This window comes from Hyaena hyaena, unplaced genomic scaffold (assembly GCF_003009895.1).
Source record: "Hyaena hyaena isolate Hyena2069 unplaced genomic scaffold, ASM300989v1 scaffold_20, whole genome shotgun sequence".
Classification (NCBI taxonomy): Eukaryota; Metazoa; Chordata; class Mammalia; order Carnivora; family Hyaenidae; genus Hyaena; species Hyaena hyaena.
Window position 1 is genome coordinate 4,288,081 of NW_024080652.1, and position 19,781 is coordinate 4,307,861.

The 19,781-nt window shown below is 42.2% G+C and overlaps 1 protein-coding gene across 5 annotated transcripts in view; it reads right to left on the minus strand.

Annotated features, from left to right (window-relative positions):
• The window catches only part of RNF216 (ring finger protein 216), a 155,199-nt gene extending 148,050 nt beyond the window's left edge, over nt 1-7,149 (minus strand). For all 5 annotated transcript variants that reach the window (XM_039226039.1, XM_039226037.1, XM_039226036.1 and 2 more), the window contains exon 1: nt 7,026-7,149. The gene's annotated coding sequence lies outside the window, so the exon portion shown is untranslated. The remainder of the gene's footprint in view (nt 1-7,025) is intronic.
• Between the last annotated feature and the right edge of the window lie 12,632 nt (nt 7,150-19,781).

The window sequence follows — 19,781 nt, forward strand, 5'->3', positions numbered from 1 at the left end:
TTTAAACCAAGTGGTGAATACAAGCATCTTATAATTCATTAGGCCATACATTTATGTGGTTTTAAATATGGGTGTTTTATTTTGAAGGATAAGAAAACCCTCACAAGATATTACATACCACAGAATTGCTAAGGGGTACATGGGTGGCTCAGTTGGTAAAATGTCTAACTTCAGCTCCGGTCATAAACTCATGGTTCAAGAGTTTGAGCCCCACATTGGGCTCTGTGTTGACAGTGTGAAGCCTGCTTGGGATTCTCTCTCTCTCTCTGCTCCTCCCCTACTCGCTCTCTCAAAATAAATAAACAACTTAAAAAAACCTGCTAAATGTCTGAAAATTAATGACTGAGAGTTGTTGAGGCCTTGGAGCAGTGGAGAAATTTACATACCACTGGTGGGAGAGTAAATTGGTACTACAACTATGCAAAAAAAAAAAAAAAAGTCCGGTACTTTATCATAAACTATAGTGGAAAATAATATGCTCTGACCCAACAACCCACCACTAGTGATCTAGATTATAAAACTGTGTGTTTATATGCACAAGAGTATTCACAGCAGTATTTTTCTAAGAGCCAAAAACTGAAAAAGACATCAATCAAGGAATGGACAAATAATGCTATGCTCACATAATTAAAAACCATACATACGAGGGTGGAGAGGGCCATTGTGAAGTCACACACACAACATGGATGGATCCTAAAACATAAAGGCTGAGTGAAGGAATCCAGACATAAGAAAATATGTATTGAATAACTTCATTTAGATGAAGTTTAGGCACAGGCCCAAGCTCAGTTTGGGGTGAAACTTCTTTGTGTGTACTGTATTTCACAATAGAAAAGTTAGGCAAACAAAGTCATTATAAGAAAAAAAAAAAAGTGGTTGCCTCTGTGAAACAGTGACTGGGGGGGGGTCAGTCAGCAGGGGAGAACTACTGCTTTTAAGTCTTTCTGCACTTTGATTTTTAAACCATCTTCTTGCTTTAATTAGATGAAAATTAGAAAAGTGAAAATAATTAAGAACCAAAGGAGGACAATTCTAACTGCCATGGGGACTTTTTAGTCCCAAGATCCTATCTATAACCCGCCCACTCAACGTTTTTCTTTCTAAGAAAATTGAGATTTTCTTTGCCTTCCTGGGAGAAACCACATACGTTAGAGAAAGTAGGCCCCCAGGCCCTGGCTTCTCATTAAATGAAGAATTAAAAGTCATTAACATTAGCATTTTTCTAACTTAGAGAATACTAAGTTGTGTATCAAGACTGTTTTAAGCCTTACAGCAGACCTCTCTGGTATCTATAACTGGACAAAGGTAACTCAATTTTTAAAAATTACAAACCCCACTTGAAATAATCAGGACATCATTTATAAAGAGCATAGTAGAAAGGTAAGAGTTCTGATGTCAAATCTGAACTGCATCTATTTAAGAACTTTACTTTTATTTCAAATACAATTTTTTAAAAGTATTTTGAACACTCAATTCTACTGGTCAATTTTCCTTTCTTCTTTTATCACAAGGTTCCTTCAATTTTACAATGGAAATCAAATAGAAATGTGATTCATTTTTATCTACCTTAGTTAAAATGTCAAACTTGTGGTGAAACAGATTACTAGTGGTACTTAAGAGCAAGATTCTGCACGAGTGAGTGGTACATAAAAAGGCCCCAAGTTGCAGCGAGAAAAGGAGTCTGATGACAGAACTTCTCCTGACTAGCTTCTCTGCAAAGGTCATGTCCTCTCATCCGGGCTTCAGATCAAACTACCTAAGCATGAATGCTGGTTTCATCATTTAGTGAATCAGTGACTGCAAAAATTGCTTAATTCCTTGGACCTCGTTCATTTGTAAAATAAGAATGGTTGTTTCAAAATTAATTGATTTAAATATATGAAGTGTTTAGCATAGTACCTGGCACATAGCAAGTGTCACATTAGGACTATTACTATTCCCTATGAAATGGAAACAGTTATTCTTACTGTAAGGCTGTGTTGGAAGATGAAATAAATGAGAGGCCATTTGCAAATGGTAAATGCCACCAAAACAAGAATTTTGTTATCAAAGCGCACAATAGATGTACAGTGTTTATTAATTAGTTGAAAATACACACAAACATGGGGGGAGGGGAGGGCTTTATTTTCCTCTTCCAGGTTATTTTTTACTAGTTTTATTATAACTATTCACAGTTAAACTTTTACTTCTTTCTATAAGAAACTTCATTTTTTCCTGTGGAAATAGGTTCTTGATCAGACAGCTGAAGGAAGTGGTTAAATAAATGTGGAATCCAGAAATCAAAAATGCTACCTAAAAGAGTATTTTAGTTCTTGCCTCTTGTGTTGTAAAAATTTTCATATGTACATTTATGACTGCATTTTATAGTCAATATAGCAGTCAATGCTTCCAAGCCAGAACCAAAAATTAATATATATTTCATCGCTTCATTATTCTGTGGAGAATCATACGTAGTACTACTATACCATAAAAATTTAACAAAATTAGATGACAATTCTGTGTTCTCTTCTGCCTCCTACAACTAGTTATTTTTTAAATCCTCTTCTTTTACTTGGATGGATGTATCAACATATGAGAAAGTCCATATTTGAATCATGTTCTCCACATGTCCTTGACTGTCTTAGTCATAGCTGTATTTCCTGCGTCTCAAATGGTGGCTGAATGGATGGCTCCAAAAACATCTTCCTCTGTCAGAGACTGGAGCTGTTCAACAGGGCCATACATAACCAGAGACCGGTAACATGGCTTACGGGACAACAATCAGTTCATTAGGATTTTCTTCAGTTATAAATAATTTTTCTTCTCATTCTTCTATTTGTGTTACATCTCCATTTTTCTTTCCACATGCTCCCAATACTGCATGGTCCTGGACTTTTTTAGTGTTCCCACTTTCCAGAGGTTATCTCCATAAATATGTCGGTCACTTCTGCAACACTGATTTGGGGGTAATAAAAGAGGTTTCCAATTTAAGGAGTTAATCTCTTGCTCCACAACACGTCTTCGCAGCATGGCTTTTCAAGTGTCTCTAAGTGACTATTGCTCTTCATTCAAATTCCAGCTTCTCATCTTAACCATTATTTGGATATCCATTTACTGTAAGTCTGTACTAACAGTTAATATTAAATCAACAAAATAAAAAGTTAATAAGGTTATTACTAAGTATTAAGTTTAAGGCATTTCTTTTTTTTTTTTTTTTTGCTTTCTTATACATTCTGACTTTTCTAGACACTAAAGAGTTCAGCAAATATTTACTGTGGTCTTGCCACAGGGTATAAAAATGTTGTTAGGCATTATGGGAGCTACAAAGAAAACCTAACATGGATCTTGCTTCAAAAAACTTGGGTGAGTTCAGTCAGTAAGAGAAACTATGCACACAATTAAAGTACACTACAAATTAGCGTAACAGTACAAAGTACTAGTGCAATACACACTGTTCCAGCTGGGAGAGGCAGGCAGGCAGGGAAGCTGAGTCGAGACAGCTGTATGTAAGTTAAACCGAATGCTGTGCTAGTTCCACACTTTGCTTTTAAGAGAACAGTTTTGTTTTTTTTTAATGCTTCTTTATTTTGAGGAAGAAAAAGAGAGAGCAAGCACGTGTGCTTGCAAGCAGGGGAGGGGCAGAGAGAAGGCGAGAGAGAATCCCAAGCAGGCTCCCTGCCGTCAGCACAGCGCCCAGTGCAGGGCTAGATCTCTCTCAGGAACAAGATCATGACCTGAGCCAAAGTTCAGAACTGGATGCCCCCCAGGTGCTCCCAGTAGAACGGCTTTCAGCCACTTCCACCTGGGCTCCTGGAGCCCAGAAACACCATTAAGAAGTCTGACTACCCTGCTGGAGCGACCACATGGAATGCCCTGACATTACCCGGAGAGAGAAAATATGGCGGAGTCCAGCCTCCCAGCAGTCCCTGCCAATGCATGGGAGTGAAAAAGCATTTTGGAAGCAGTACCTCCGACCGTACCACCTCTCCTAGCAACATGTGGATCCAAAAACCAGCCCAGGTTAGACCTTCCCAATCTCTGGACTCATAAAATTGCCAACAAATAAGACTAATAAGTTACTAAGTCTGAGGGTGGTTTGCTATGCATCTATGGATAACTGAAGCACAGCTCAAATTTTATTTTCTAACCAATGAAAAGCAATGCACAGACCTGTACTTTAGGAAAACCAACCACACTGCAATATGTAAGACTGTAGATTTGTCTGGCAGCAGGAAACCCAGGAAACTAGAGGCAGTGAGGGATGAACTAGAGGTAACAGTAAGCAGGGCGAGTAAAGATACGACACCAACTAGAGGTAGATTCAACAGGACGTTTGTATGTAAAGAGCCATTGCGGAAGAGGAAGAAAGGAGTCCAAGTAGACCCAGATGATGGGTGACTGGAGGATGGCGATACTATTAAGAACAAGGCAGGTGAGAAGTTCAGAATAAGAAAATGCAATGCGCATAAATTTTAACATGTAGACAAAATGGTTCAGTCGGGTGAATATCTGACTCTTGGTTTCAGCTCAGGTTATGATCCCAGGGTCACGGGACCAAGACCCGTGTTGTGCTCCACACCGAGCATGAAACCTTCTAGAAATTCTGTGTCCCTCTCCCCTGCTCACTCATGATCTCTCTTAAAAAAATAAAGTAAAATAAATCCTATTAGTGTCTTTCTACAATAGGAAAGCTTTTAAACCAAAAGTTAAACTCATGATCTTCAGTGGGTGCACTAAACAGTTTAACATATAACCTTAAGATTTCCCTCAAATGTGAACCGAAAATTGGTTCAGAAATTGGATTAAGCAAGCACATTCTCATCCACAAGGGGGAAAAGAAAATCAATGTCTTCAACGATCTTTTAACAGGGACTCCTCCATGAACTCACGAATCCATTGTCTCTTGTACCCCAACAGTGCCTCTGGGTTCTACCCTCTGATCTACTTTCATACAGCATTAAGGTTTACTGTTGTTGTTTTTTTAAATCACAAAATCTCATTATGGTAGAGCCAAAATCTCATGGCCTAAGAAACAGTGTCTCATATGATCCTTGCTGACTTAGCTAGCCTCCCCTTACACCTCTCCTCCATTCACCATTCTGCAGGGACAATGGCTCAGTCCCTTGAACATGCCAACGCCATGCTCTTTCCTCCTCTGGTTGACTGGTTATTTTTCGGAGCCTGCTGGACCAAATTAACTGCATTCATCCTTCAGTTTCTCATTTTAAACGTGACTTCCTCAGACAAACCTATCCTGACATACCCAATGACAACACATCTCACTCCTTCAAAGTGCCTGCCACAATGATAATCCACACTTACTCGGGAAGCTATATTAAGTCTCTATTTCCTCTGCTAAAATCAGTTCCGAGATTGTAGGACCCTGCATCTTATTTGTTCCATAGCTGCAGGACATAGCACACCGCCTGGCACAAAGTAAATATTCCAGAAAAACTTTTTGAAAAAAACATCATTTACAGCAATAGCAAAATAATTAGGAACATGAACTATGGAACCAAAAGGAGTTCAAGTTCTAGCTTTGCCCCAGCTCTGTGATTTCAAAAGTTATTCTTCGGCACCTCATTTTCTTCCTTTTTAAACTAAGGACAATAACAGAACCCCCATCATTGAAGATTAAGAGTTTTACAGAAAATCCTTAGAACGGTGTCCAGCTGTTTTTTGTTTTTGTTTGTCTTACTGACAAGGAAGATAAAATAACACCGCCAGACGGGATAATTGGTTCTGAGGTCTGCAAATATCTTAACACAGCCTAGAATATAGTGAATGCTCATTAAATAGCTATCGGAGTTAGCAAACACGCTCTCTCAACTACATTATTTCATAAACTTTCCGTTTTCTTGACTCGTATCTCAACTTCCTTTATCAGATTCCTACATAGGGGCTGGAAGGCTTCTCGTTTACTTGCTGCCGCTAGCCTCTATTTAAGAAGTTTACGGGGAAATCCAAAATCTGGCCTCAGGCTCTCTGGCTATTTTCTCAAGTTCACGCCACTCCATCTGGCCCCAAGCTCTCTTGGGCTATTTTCTCAAGTTCACGCCGCTCCCTACCCCAGACCCAATAAATTATCTATATAATAAACAGAACAAAGCTCTTTGCAGTCTTCAGGCAAGCGTGCTAAGATTGAGGTCTGTCCTAAAATCTTCCCTGTCCTCTCCCAGCTCCCCCAGAAGAGTATTTAAATCTCTTTGCGCTAGCAAAGTGCCTAGTACGAGCCGTACCGGGGAACTCATCACACTGTATGCGAGTTATTTACAAGGCCTCCTGGCTGGTTTATATGGGACCCCGCAGGCGCTCAGCGGGGGTCTCCCACAAGACTTGAGTGGCCCAAAGTTTTGAGACCAGCGTTCCACACGGCATTCGGCCACATCCCACGCGGGAACGCCGGTCTCGTTCACGGCGCGGCGCTCCAGGTACATTTGACGGGATCGCGTTCCCCGCGCTGCAGAGGATTTTGACGCACTTGGATGTCCCCACGAGGGCTGGGAGTCGCCAGCTTTCTCGAGAAGAGAGCCCTCCTGAACCGAGTCGGGAGGGTTTGGGACTGTGGCCCGGCTCCCCTGGGCCGGGGGCGCCGGAGTTCAAAGTCACAGGGCATCGCCGTCCGCGCGCTCCAGGCCGCGCTCGGCTCCGCGGACGCCGCGTCCCGCGAGGTGCCGCCGGGGAAACTCGGTCTTTCGGCGCTTTCGCCTTCGCGCAGCAGGCCGGAGGACCGGCCCGCGAAACTTCCCGAAGTGGCGGGAGCGGGGGAGGGTCCGCCGGCCGCCCGCGCCTTTGTGGCTCCCGCCTCGCCGCCGGCCCCGCGGCTCGCGTCGCTCGGCGGCGCCCCGCGCGGCCCCGGGCCCGCTCGCGTTCGTGCGGCCGCCGGGCCAGGCCCGCGTCCCTGACTCCGCGGCCCCGCCGCCCCTCACGGCCGAGGCCCCCGCCCCCGCCCCCACCCCGGGGCTTAATGGAGGCGCCGGGCGGAGACGCCACTCGCCTCACACGGCCTGCCGAGGAGCTGGACGCACCCCGCGGCCGACACTTACTCGCCACTCAGCTCGCCGGCTCGCCAGGCGGGCTCGGCGGCCTCTGTCGCCGCGGCTTTCAGTCACCGGGAGCGGCCGCCGACAGCTTCGTAGCCGCCGCCTCCGAGGCTGCCGCTGCACTCCTTCCGGCCCCGCCGCGGCTTCACCCCGCGCCTGCGCACAGCGCCCCCTCCCGACTAATGACAGGAAGAACCATAGAGGCACGCCGGGTGCTAGGGAGGAGGGGCCTGGGGAGTAAGACCATAGAGAGGGACGCCTGTCAGCTCACCACCCACTGAGTCTTGACTCCCCCACGAGGTAGGAGGAGGAAGGAAACTGAGATGCCCTTCCCGCCACCCCAGGAAGTGTCGCCATCTCCCTAGAGATAACAGGTCGGGGGTGGGGGTGGGGAGAAGCAGGTGCCCATGAAAATCCACTGGATATGCGTTTATTTGCACCCCTTGCCTTTGGCATATCCTTCATTCAATACATATTTTCGGAGAGCTTCCTGTCGGCCAGGCACTGTTCTAGGAACTGGGGATACAACGGTATGGAGGATCCCTGTTTTGCTGAAGCTTGTATTTTAGTGGGTGAATATGTAACTAGAGAACTCGCTAACAAGCAAACTAATGAACTAAAATACTAGCCCAGGCAGGAAGTGTTCACGAAAAAAAAAAAAAAACACATAGGAAAAATAAAGCAGCAAAAGGGATAGTGAATAGGATACCAGTGTGGTCAGGGAGTCTTCTGAGGAGAGGACATTTCAGCAGAATAGGGAACGACATAAGGAGGTGAGAGCCATAGTGACCACCTGGAGGAAAAACACTTCAAGCACAAGGGATATGCCTGGTGTGTTAGGAAAACATCGAGCCTGCTGTGCGGTGAGTGAGACAGAGAATGGTAGAGAATGGGGGTTGGCCAGGTGGTAGGGGGCCAAATCATAGAAGGTCTTTTTCTTAAATGTGTACTTATTTATTGGGGGGGGGAGGGGCAGAGAGAGGAGTGAGAGTATCCCAAGCAGAGTGTGCACTGTCAACACAGAACCTGACGTGGGGCTTCATCCCACAAAGTGTGAGATCATGACCAGAGCTCAAATCAAGAGCTGGATGTTTAACTGAATGAGCCACTCAGGTGCCCTCATAGAAGGTCTTAATAAGGAATTGGGATTTCTTAAAAAAATATATTTTGAAAGAGACAGTATGAGCAGGGGAGCGGTAGAGAGAGAGGAGAGAATGAGAATCCCAAGCAGGCTCTGACTTGCCAGCGCAGAGCCTGATATGGGGCTCGAACTCAGGAACTGTAAGATCATGACCTGAGCTGAAACCAAGAGTTGGACGCTTAACTGAGCCACCCAGGCACCCCAGAACCTGTATTTTATTCTAGTTGTGATGGGAAACTACTAGAAAATTGGAAGTAGGGGTGTGGGCTGATTTTTCCAAGAACATTTTCCAAAGATGATTCTGGTGGCTATTTGAACAAAAGACTGTAGAGAGCTGAGTAGAAGCAGAAATGCCAGTTAGGAAGCGATTGCAGGAGTCTAAATAATTAGTACCTGATGGTGACTTTACCTAAGATGGTCAGGAAGGAGGTGGTGAGAAATAATCACATTAGGGATTTATTATTATTTTTTTTATTTTTTAGGTAGAACAGAGAGGTTTGCAGATAGATTGGATATAAAGTGCGAGAGAAAAGAATCAAGGGTAACCACAAGGTTTTTGGCATGTGCAACTGGGTAAATGGTGGTTCCATTCTCAAATATGGGGGGAAATTGAGGGGGACACGTTTTGGTCAGCGTAAGAAAAAGTGAACGTGTTTTGGACACGTTAAGTTGCCAGCTGGACCTTCAAACAGAGATGTCAGTCAAAAGGCACTTGGATATATGAGTCTGCAGATTCAGAAAGTCAGGATAATTCAGGCTAGGGATTTAAACTGGGGGTCACTAAGATATAGATAATGTATAAAGCCATGGGACTGTCTATACTCATACCTAGGGAATGAGTGCAGTAGATAGAGGGGAGAGGATGGAGCTCAGGGTCACTTCAACTTGTGCAAAGTAGAGGAGGGTGCTGAGGAGGAAAGCCCAGTGAAGAAGGAAAACCTGGAGAGTGTGGGATTTCAGAGGCCATAGAGACAAAGTGTTTTGACAAGGAGGAAAATTATCCGTGTTGCCAAATGCTGCTCAGACATGTAATACGATGGAGCCAAATCTCCGGGAAACCAGAAGGGACATTAGCTGAGAATGAGGTCGGGGAGAAGATCTTGGAGTTTTGTGAAGGAGAGAGAAATGATGAGCTGAATGCAATGAACTTGCTGGCCCTGGAGTTCTGTGATCAGAGATTTAAAGTGAGGCCAAGCAGCAAGGATATGGGGCTTTCTCCAGCCACCTGCTTAGATGCAGGGGAAAGAAAGGAGCTAGAGAGATAGGAGTGGGTCAAAGAGAGGTATGCTTGACATTGGGATTTTGGAGGTGATGCAGTTGTTGGTAATGATGAAGCCCAGGTAACGCTGAAGCCCCACGATGACGGTGCCTGGGGTAGAGAGGAGGTGGAGATCATCGAAGGGGAGGGATTAAGAAACGAATGGCTGGGTGTAGATAGATTATGTAGAAGGATATTAAATCATCAAGAAAGATGTAGGAAGCAGGGGTGGGGCATGGAATAAGACTGTTCCTAAAATCTTCAGTGAATGAGGAGGATTGACCAGCAGGTCAGTAGATAGTTGCCCAGGAAAGAGGGTGGTATGGTCCCATGGCACACGCTTTTGAAGATTCAGCTAATTGTCATTGTTGTTTTTGATTTGCTGGCCCTGCTCCATCTTACCAAGATGTCACAGAGGACCCCACACCTGCCCTGTCACTGAACCACAAAACAGAGCAGGAAAGGGAACAGCCTTTAACAAACCTTAGGCTTTTGAGCAGTGTGGTAATATCACAATATTTGCTTAAGTGACCTATTGCCCATAAGTAATATTTTGTTCTTTAGACTGATTCATTTTTGTCAAAATATATTTATTTTAAAATTTCTTAATGTTTATTCATTTCTGAGAGAGAGAGGGGCAGAGTACGAGTGGGCGAGGGGCAAAGAGAGAGGGAGACACAGAATCCGAAGCAGGCTCCAGGCTGTCAGCACAGAGCCCCATGCAGGGCTTGAACCCACAAACTACAGGATCATGGCCTGAGCTAAAGTCAGATACTCAAACGACTGAGCCACCCAGGTGCCCCAAAATATATTTATTTTAAGGGAAGCCTTATTAACGTCTATAAATAGAAAATAATTCTCACTTTCCATATGCAGAAAGTGATCATAAAAATAGACTCCAGGAAATAAAACAATGTTATTGAATTCTTAAAAAGTTATAATTAGAGGAAACTAACCAATAAACCAATAAACCGACCAATAAAATACAAATAAAAATGAAAATCAAGGTGTGAAACATAGAACTGAAAATTGGCTTCTTTAAGAGGATGGCAACCTAAAATTTACATTACACTGTATGTTAACTAACTGGAATTAAACTAAAAACTAAAAAAAAAAAAAATTAGGGGGGCCTGTGTGGCTCAGTTGGTAGACCATGAAACTCTTGATCTTGGGGTTGTGAGTTCGAGCCCCACGTTGGGTATAGGACTTATTCAAAAAAATTTTTTAAATAAAGTTTATTTTATTATATATACTTATAATATATAAAATATATATTTTATTATAAATAAAATAAATTTTAATTTAATTTAAAAAAGAGAAGGATGGAATAGTTTGTGATCAGTCCAACATATGAAGGGATTTTTTTTTTTAATGTTTTATTTATTTCTAGGAGAGAGAGAGAGACAGACAGCGTGAACAGGGGAGGGTCAGAGAGAGAGGGAGTCACAGACTGAAACAGGCTCCAGGCTCCGAGCTGGCAGTCAGCACAGAGCCCGACGCGGGGCCTGAACCCACGAACCGCGAGACCATGACCTAAGCGAAAGTCGGACGCTCAACCGACTAAGCCACCCAGGCGCCCCAGAAGGGATTTTTGTTCCATATTTTTAGTTAAGGAAAAAGCAGAGTTATATGTCAATAAGAGGAGTCACTTTTTTCTTTCTTTTTTTTGCTTTCAATGTTAACCATCACCCAGAATCAGAAAGGGCAAAAGGTATCTGCCTGCAGACAAAACTATTGCCAAGAAGCGATGCTTTGCTCTTTTCCTGGGCCGAGGCGTGTGAATTCCCATCTATGGAAACTCGTATCATGTGTCCTGGCTATACTTCCATGAAGTTATGGTGGAAGGTGTGCCACATAAGAGCCCTCTGAAGCTTCCAGAAAGCTGGGGTATAATTCATACACCTCTGTGAGTCATTGTAGCACTGCTTCCTGTATTTCACTTTCTGGTTACAATTAGCTTAATGTGCCTGCCACCTGTAAAGTCATTTATAATCATAGAGGACTGCCATTTCCACACTCTGTATATCATCATCACTTGTGTTCCCAAGAGCGGCAGGTATTGCCATCAGTTTTATCTCGATGAAGCTCCGCTAGTCTGGCCATGGAGGAAATTATTCCTGAACTCGATCTGCTTTCAGATGCAGTAATTTCCTGCTATTCTTGCGCATTGCTTTTTTTTTTTTTTAAATCAGTGTTATTGCAGAATGATTTATCTGCAATACGACGCAGCCAGTGTAAGTGTACATTTCTGAGTTTTGACAGATTTATGTGCCCACGCATATAACCACCGCTGCAATCGAGATACAGATCATTCCCATCACCCTCGAATATTCTCTGGTGCTCCTTCCTCAACCTGTAGTGGTTGATCCACTACATCCAGCCCTGGGTGCTAAGCAACCACTTACTGCTTTCTTTCACTTTAGATTAGAATTGCTTTTTCTGTAGTTTCAGATAAACGAGATCATAAAGCATGCACTCTGTGTCTGGTTTCTTCTGCTCAACGTATGCTTATTTTCTCAATTATTTGTATTGTGGTAAAATGCAGACAACAAAATCTTAAATCTTAACCATCTTCAAGAGGGTACGCCTCAGCTGTATCAAATATATTCATAATGGATGTTGTGCAAACATCATCACCATCTGTCTCCATAACCGTTTTCATTTTGCAAAACCAAAATTCTATACCCGTGGAACAATAACTCCCCATTCCCCACTCCACCCAGCCCCTGGCACCTTTCTACTTTCTGTCCCTATGGTTATCGCTGCTCTAAGCACTACGTGTAAGTGGAATGACACAGGATTTGTCTGTGACTGGTTTTATGTCGCTAGGCAGAACATTCTCAAGATTCACCCATGTGGTAGCATGTGTCAGAATGTCCTTCCTTTTTAAGGCCAAGTAATATTCCATTGTGTGCATCACCACATTTTGCTTATGCATTCCTCTGTCCATGGACACTGGGTTGCTTTCATGTTTTAACTATTGTGAATAATGCTGCTATGCACATGGTGTACAGTGATCTCTTTTAAACCTGCTTTCAGTTCTTCTGGGTACATACTGAGAGTGGAATCACTAGATCAAATGGTAATTCCATCTCTTTTATTTTTATTTTTTAAGAGAGAGAGAAAGCAAAACCAGGGGAGAGTGACAGAGGGAGAGAGAAAGAGAATCCCAAGCAGGGAGCCTGACACAGGGCTCCATCTGACAACCCTGGGATCATGACCCAAGCCAAAATCAGGAGCCGGACACTCAACCAACTGAGCCACCCAGGTGCCCCTGGTAATTCTATTTTTAATTTTCTAGGAAATATCATGTTGTTTTCCACTATTTGACATTTCCACTGACTGTATACAATGGTTCCAATTTCTCCACATCCTTACCAGTCCTTATTATTTTCTGTTTCTTGATCATAGCTATCCTAATGAGTATGAAATAATATCTTATTGAAGTGCTGATTTACATTTCCCTAATGATTAATGATCTTTAGCATTTTTTCATGTCCTTCTTGGCCATTTGTATATTTTCTTTGAAGAGATGTCCGTTCAATATTTTGGCCATTTTTATATGGATTTGTTTCTTTGCTGTTAAGTTCTCTATATAGTCTGAATATTAATCCTTTATCAGAAATATGATTCCCAAATATTTTCTCCCATTCTGTGCGTTGCCTTTTTTTTACCCTGTTGATATTGTCTTTGGTGCACAAAATTTTTAATTATTCATGAAGTCCTGTTTGTCTGTTTTTAAATAGACACCTACCTATACCTTTGGTGTCACAGCTAAGAAATCTCAAGATTTGGCAATCTGTAATTGCCAGATCCAATGTCATGAAGCTTTTGCTTATTTCATTTATTTATTTATAAGTAGGCTCTGTGCCCAACTTGGGGCTTGAACTCATGACTCTGTGATCAAGAGTCAGATGCTTACCAACTGAACCAGCCAAATGCCCCTGATTTTATAGTTTTAGATTTTCCATTTAGGTTGATCCATTTTTATATCACTTTTTTATATGGAATTCGGTAATTCTTTTTTTTTTTTTTTTTTTTTGCATGTGGATATGCATTTTTCCCAGCACAGTTTGTTGAAAAGACTCTTCTTTCCCCCATTAAATGGTCCTACACACTTGTAAGAAATCATTTGGCTGTACATTTGAGAATTCATTTCTGGATTCTTTATTCCGTCAGTCTATATGTCTGTTTTATGACAGGCCCCCACTGTTTTGAGTACTGTAGCTTTGCAGCTAAGGTTTGAAATTAGGACATGTGACTCCTGCTGCTTTGTTTTTCCTTTCTCAAGATTGCCTTGGCTATTTAGGGTCCCTTGAGATTCCATATGAATTTTAGGATGGGTTTTTCTGTTTCTCTAAAAAAAGTGTCACTGGGATTTTGATAGAGATTGCACTGAATCTGTAAATTTCTTTGGGTGGTATTGACAGCCTCACAGTATTAATACTTCCAGTCCACGAATATGGGATGTATTTTCATTTGGTTATATCTTCTTTCAGCAATGTTTTATAGTTTTCATTGTACGAGGCTAGGTCAGCATATGTTTTTGAGGTTTCTCTGTGTTTTCGTGGCCCAATAGTTTATTCCTTTCGCTACTGAGTAGAAATCCATTGCACAGATATAGCACAATTTGTTCCGTTACTCCCCAAGTGATGGGCATTGAGTTGTTGTGTCCAGTTTGAGGCTATTTCGAATAATGCTGCTAGAAACATTAATGTACATGTTTTGGGTGGATACCTGTTTTCATTTCTCTGGCTGTGGAATTGCTGAGTTATGTATTAAGTGTCAAACTGTTTTCCAAAGTGGTTGTACTGTTTTACTTTTCACCTGGCAAGAATGAGAGTTCCAGGTGTTCCTTATTTTCATCCACAGTCTTTAATTCCGGCCATTGCAATGGACGTGTAGTGGTGTATTAGTGTGGATTTAATATGCATTTCCCTGATGGCTAATTGTGTGCATTTTTACTTGTGCTTGCTGGCCTTTTTCATCTTCTTTTGTCAAGTTTTGGGGGTTTTGTTTGTTTTCACCCATTACTTTTTCCCAAATATTTTATTTTTGGGGGTGCATGGGTGGGTTAGTCAGTTAGGCAGGCAACTTTGGCTCAGGTCATGATCTCACAGTTCTTGAGTTTGAGCCCCGCATAGGGTTCTGTAGTGACAGCTCAGAAACTGGAACCTGCTTTGGATTCTCTCTCTCTTTGCCCCTCCCCCACTCACAACCCCCCCCCAAACAAATAAATAAACATTAAAAATTTTAAAAAATATTTTAAGTAATCTCTACACCCAATGTGGGGCTTGAACCCACAACCCTGAGATCAAGAGTCACATGCTCTACTGACTGAGGTGCCCCTTGGCCCATTATTTAAATCGAGTTGTTTGTCTTCTTTTTTTTTTTTTTTTTACAAATAGTTTATTGTCAAATTAGTTTCTACATAACACTCAGTGCTCATCCCCAAAGTGCCCTCCTCCATGCCCATCCCCCCTCCCCCCTCGAGTTGTTTGTCTTCTTATAATTGAGTTGTAAGAGTTCTTTTTCTATTTTGGATATGAGTCCCTAAGTAGTATGTATATTTTCTCTTACTCATTTCACTTTTCATTTTCTTTATATTTTGACAACATAATTAACAAGCTTGATCTAATGAACATATATAGAATATTGCACGCATCAGGAGAATAGATGTTACCTTCAGATATATATTTATGAAAATGATTATATACTAGATCATAAAGCAAGCACCAAAAAATCTGATAAACAGTATTTATAAGCATGGTAAAATAAATGGGATATACCATGTTCAAGAAAAGGTTTACCCAATATTCTAAAGATCAGTCTTCCCCCAAATTGACCTTTGGTACAATGTAATCCCAAACTAAATTTTGGAGGAATTAGTTAAACCAGTTACAAAATGTATACAATAATCCAGAGCCCCCCACCAAAAAAAAGTCAATACACTCCTGATGAAGAATAAGGTAAGAAGACTTACTCCACTTTATTGCAAGACTTATAAATATATAGTAAGTAAGACAGTGTGGCATTAATAGAGGAATAGATTGGTGGAATAGATCAGAAGCTCAGAAACAATTCTACACATAAATGGAAATCTGACATATGACAGCTGGCGTCGCAGGGGAAAAAAGGATGCCCTCATCAGTATATGTTCTTGGTGCACCTGGGTGGCTCAGTTGGTTAAGCATCTGACTCTCGGTTTCTGCTCAGTCGTATCTCATGGTTCGTGAGTTTGAGCCTTATGTCGGGCTCTGCGCTGGTATCTCGGAACCTGCTGGGGATTCTCCCTCTCCCTCTCTCTGTAACCGCCTCCATGGGTGCACACACACACACACTCTCTCTCTCTCAAAATAAATAAATATTTAAGAAATAAAATTAATTCTTTAAAAAATATATAGATTCTTGAGAAGACTGATTATCTATCTGGAAAAAAAAGAAAGTAGATCCCTCCTTCACACACACACACACACACACACGCACACATACACACACACATACACACACATCAACCGCATATGGATAAAGGGCCTAAATAAGGAAGGCAAAACTTTGAGAAAAAAAATATAGGAAAAGAAGCAATTCTTCAGGCATCCAGATGAAAAAAGGAAAGCTCCTGTGAGCCAAGCTGCACAACCACGAATGCCACCTCTGGTCCCCATGACCTGACTTCCCTTGTTCCTGCTGAGGCGGTGAGCCTGATAGGTGACCTTAGTTGCTCTGCATTCTCCAGTTCTGCGAGTTATTGCCTAGCTTGACTTGCTTGCACAGGCTCCCAGGGAACTCTCTATCTGCAGAGTGTGTCAGGATTCTCAAAGGTGCCTGGAGGGTAGCTGGAGGAGAGGCCGGCAGGGGTGGAGCGAGACCGCCTTTGCATTTTCTTAAGAGTGTCTTCTGGGGGCACCTGAGTGGCTCAGTCTGTCAAGCGGCCGACTTCAGCTAACGTCATGGTCTCACTGTCCCACATTGAGCTCTGTGCCTACAGCTCAGGGCCTGGAGCCTCCTTTAGTTTCTGTGTCTTGCTCTCTCTTGTGTCCCTCCCCTCCTCACGTTCTGTCTCTGTCTCTCAAAAATAAATACGTAAAAATTATTTTTTTAGTGTCTTCTGAAAGGCAAATTTTAGTTTTGATATATATATTTAAAATTCTTTTTAAAGTTTATTTATTTTTGAGAGAGAATGTGCAGGGGAAGGGCAGAAAGGGGGAGAGAGAGAATCCCGGGCAGGCTCTGCACTATCAGCACGGAGCCTGATGAGCCCATGAGCCATGAGACCATGACCTGAACTTAAAACAAGAGTTGGACACTCAACTGACTAAGCCACCCTGGTGCCCCAGTTTATTTACACACACACACACACACACACACACACACACACACGCACACACATTAGTTTCCATTCATTTTAAACATTTTCTCACTTCCCTTGTGATTTCTTTGTTGACTCATGGGTTATTTAGAATTGGGTTTAGGGTGCCTGGGTGGCTCAGTCAGTTAAACGTCTGACTTTGGCTCAAGTCATAATCTCACAGTTTGTGAGTTCAAGCCCTACCTCAGGCACTGTGCTGCTGAGCCTGTTTGAGATTCCTTCCCCCTCTCTCTGCCCCTTCTCCACTCTCTCTCTTTCAAAATCAATAAATAAACTTAAAAAAATGTTTTTCTATTAATTGGGAGAGTTTTTTAGATATTTCTCGGATTTCTAATTTAATTTATTTGTAGTTAGAAAACATATCATGAGGGGTGCCTGTCGGTTAAGCGTCCAACTTCGGCTAGGTCATGATCTCACGGTTTGTGGGTTTGAGCCCCGTGATGGGCTCTGTGCTGACAGCTCAGAGCCTGCAGCCTGTTTCAGATTCTGTGTCTCCCTCTCTCCCTGACACTCCCCTGCTCATGCTGTCTCTCTCTCTCTCTCTCTCTCAGAAATAAATAAAACATTAAAAAAAAAACATACCATGAAATCTGTCCAACTTTAAAAAATTCATTAAGACTCATTACAGGGCCGGGGATTTTTTGGTATATTTCCTATGTACATTTGGAAAGGATGTGTTTTCTGCTCCTCCTCAGTGATGTGTTCTATACTTGTCAACTAGGTCAGTGTTAAAAGCTACACCCTTCCTGATTTCCTGTCGCCTTGCTCTTGTAATTAGTGAGAGTGGAGTCTTGAGCCTTCCAGCTATAACTGTAGGTTTGTTGACAGGTATAGTTGGGTCTTGCATTTTTATCCATTTTTATGTCAACTAAAGGGATCAAACTATTTTAATTTAATATAATTCTTAATGTGATTGGGTCTAAATCCGTGTAGATTGTCTTGCATTTGTTTTCTATTTGACCCCCCTATTTTTTTTCCTGCCTTCTTTTGGACTTAATTGAGTAATTTTGAGATTTCCATTTTTCTCTCTACTATTGGCTTTCTTCTTTCTTTCTACTATTAGCTTTCTTCTTTGTATTACTATTTTAATGATTTCACGAAGGTTTATAACATGCATGCTGACCTTATCACAACCCATCTTTAAATAATGTTATACCACTTCGAGTTTAATCTGAGAAGCTTACAAGAACATACCTCCATCTCTCTCTTCATCTTTTATGGTTTTACTTCCATGTATAATATGAACTCCACAATCCTGCCCTTTCCAAAATCATGCCTTAAGATTTTTAGCTGCCTGACTCTCTCTGAGTTCTGATCTCTATCTCTTCCACTTGATAAGGCTCCTGGGTTCTGATGAGATTGCTCCTCCTCACCCCCCTCTCTGATCCGGAAATTGCTTCCAGGCATAAGCTGGGGTAGTGATAGGGCTCACTCAGCTCATTTGTTATCTTATTCTTGGGCACCCAGGCTAGTGCTGCGTGCTGGCCAAGGTCTGAAAAGCATTGTTTCATCATATCCCTGGTTTTCCAGTTGCTTGCTGTGAGCAGATGACTCACCAACTTAGGGAGTGGAAGTCTTAGCCCCATTTTACCTTCTCCTGAGCAATACTGTTTTTGAAATCATGGGTTTTATATTGTGTTTATATTGCTTATATTCATATTAAAATGAATAACTGTTGGGGCGCCTGGGTGACTCAGTCAGTTAAGCGTCCAACTCTTGATTTCTCCTCAGGTCATGATATCACTGTTGAGCCCCACATCAGGCCCTGCACTGTCAGCACAGAGCCTGCTTGGGATTCTTTCTTTCTCCTTTTTCTGCCTGGCCTCCTCCCTCAAAGTAAGTAAACTGAAAAAAAAACTATTAGTGTGAAAACATGTATCAATTAAAATAATTTTGCCTAGCATCAGTGGTATGTGTATCTGCTTTGGAAAATCTTGAACCAGTCTAATCTCAAAGTATTATAAATAAGTGGAAGGCAGAGAGCGAGTGGCATGCCTGAGTGACCTCATGGACTGTTAATTTCTGATTCTGATCTGAAACCCAGGAAGTTTACCAATTTCCAGATTCTTTCTACTGCAAACCCCACCCCACGCCTATTGCTTTCTCTTCTCCTTTGTCTGTCTCTTTTCATATCCATGTTGTAAAAGGAAGCTTCTAAGGGAAGAATCAGATTCTACAAATGTATGTTGAACACCTACACTTAGCTTATTCATCATTTAGTCATTGGATCAAATACTATTTTCTCACAGAAAGTGTCTCAGACAGTTTGGGGTAGATCAGTGTCCCCTTTGAAATAGCCCTTTAGAGCCCATCTACAATTTGTAATTATGTATGGATTGGTGATTAGTTATTATTCAAGGAATGCTCTCTCTTCCACTGTGGTACACTGTCTGAGGACTGGGTGTGTTCTTTCTTTCTTTCTTTCTTTCTTTCTTTCTTTCTTTCTTTCTTTCTTTCTTTCTTTTCCTTCCTTCCTTCCTTCCTTCCTTCCTTCCTTCCTTCCTTCCTTCCTTCCTTCTCTGCTCACTACTCTTCCTCTAGTGCATAGTGACTAGCACACAGGAGCCACTCAATAAATACTTGTTGAATAAATTTGCTAAAAACAGCATCAATAGAGAAGCTGTAAAGCACTCAAAATCTCAAAGAGATGCCTGAGAAAAATCTGATCAGGACTTGCTGGTTGAGCTCCAAAAAACAAAAACGCTTCAGAGTGTGTCCTGGATAGATCAAGGTGACCGGTATGTGAGGTCTGCTCCTGTATCCCCCTCTGGGATAGATGACACCAGCTATCTTTCAGTCACCACGTTGGAAGAATGCCAGGGCACCATCAAGCCCCCTGGATTAGCCAACAGGGGGCTCACATCAACAGATGTGAGCCTCAGTCTTGTCCTGAGATCCAGCCATCACAGACCACCCATTGGAAATCCAAACTCATGACTCTCATGGGACTCCAGTTCAGGGGGAAAGAAGGATTGAGAGCCAAAGAAGCAA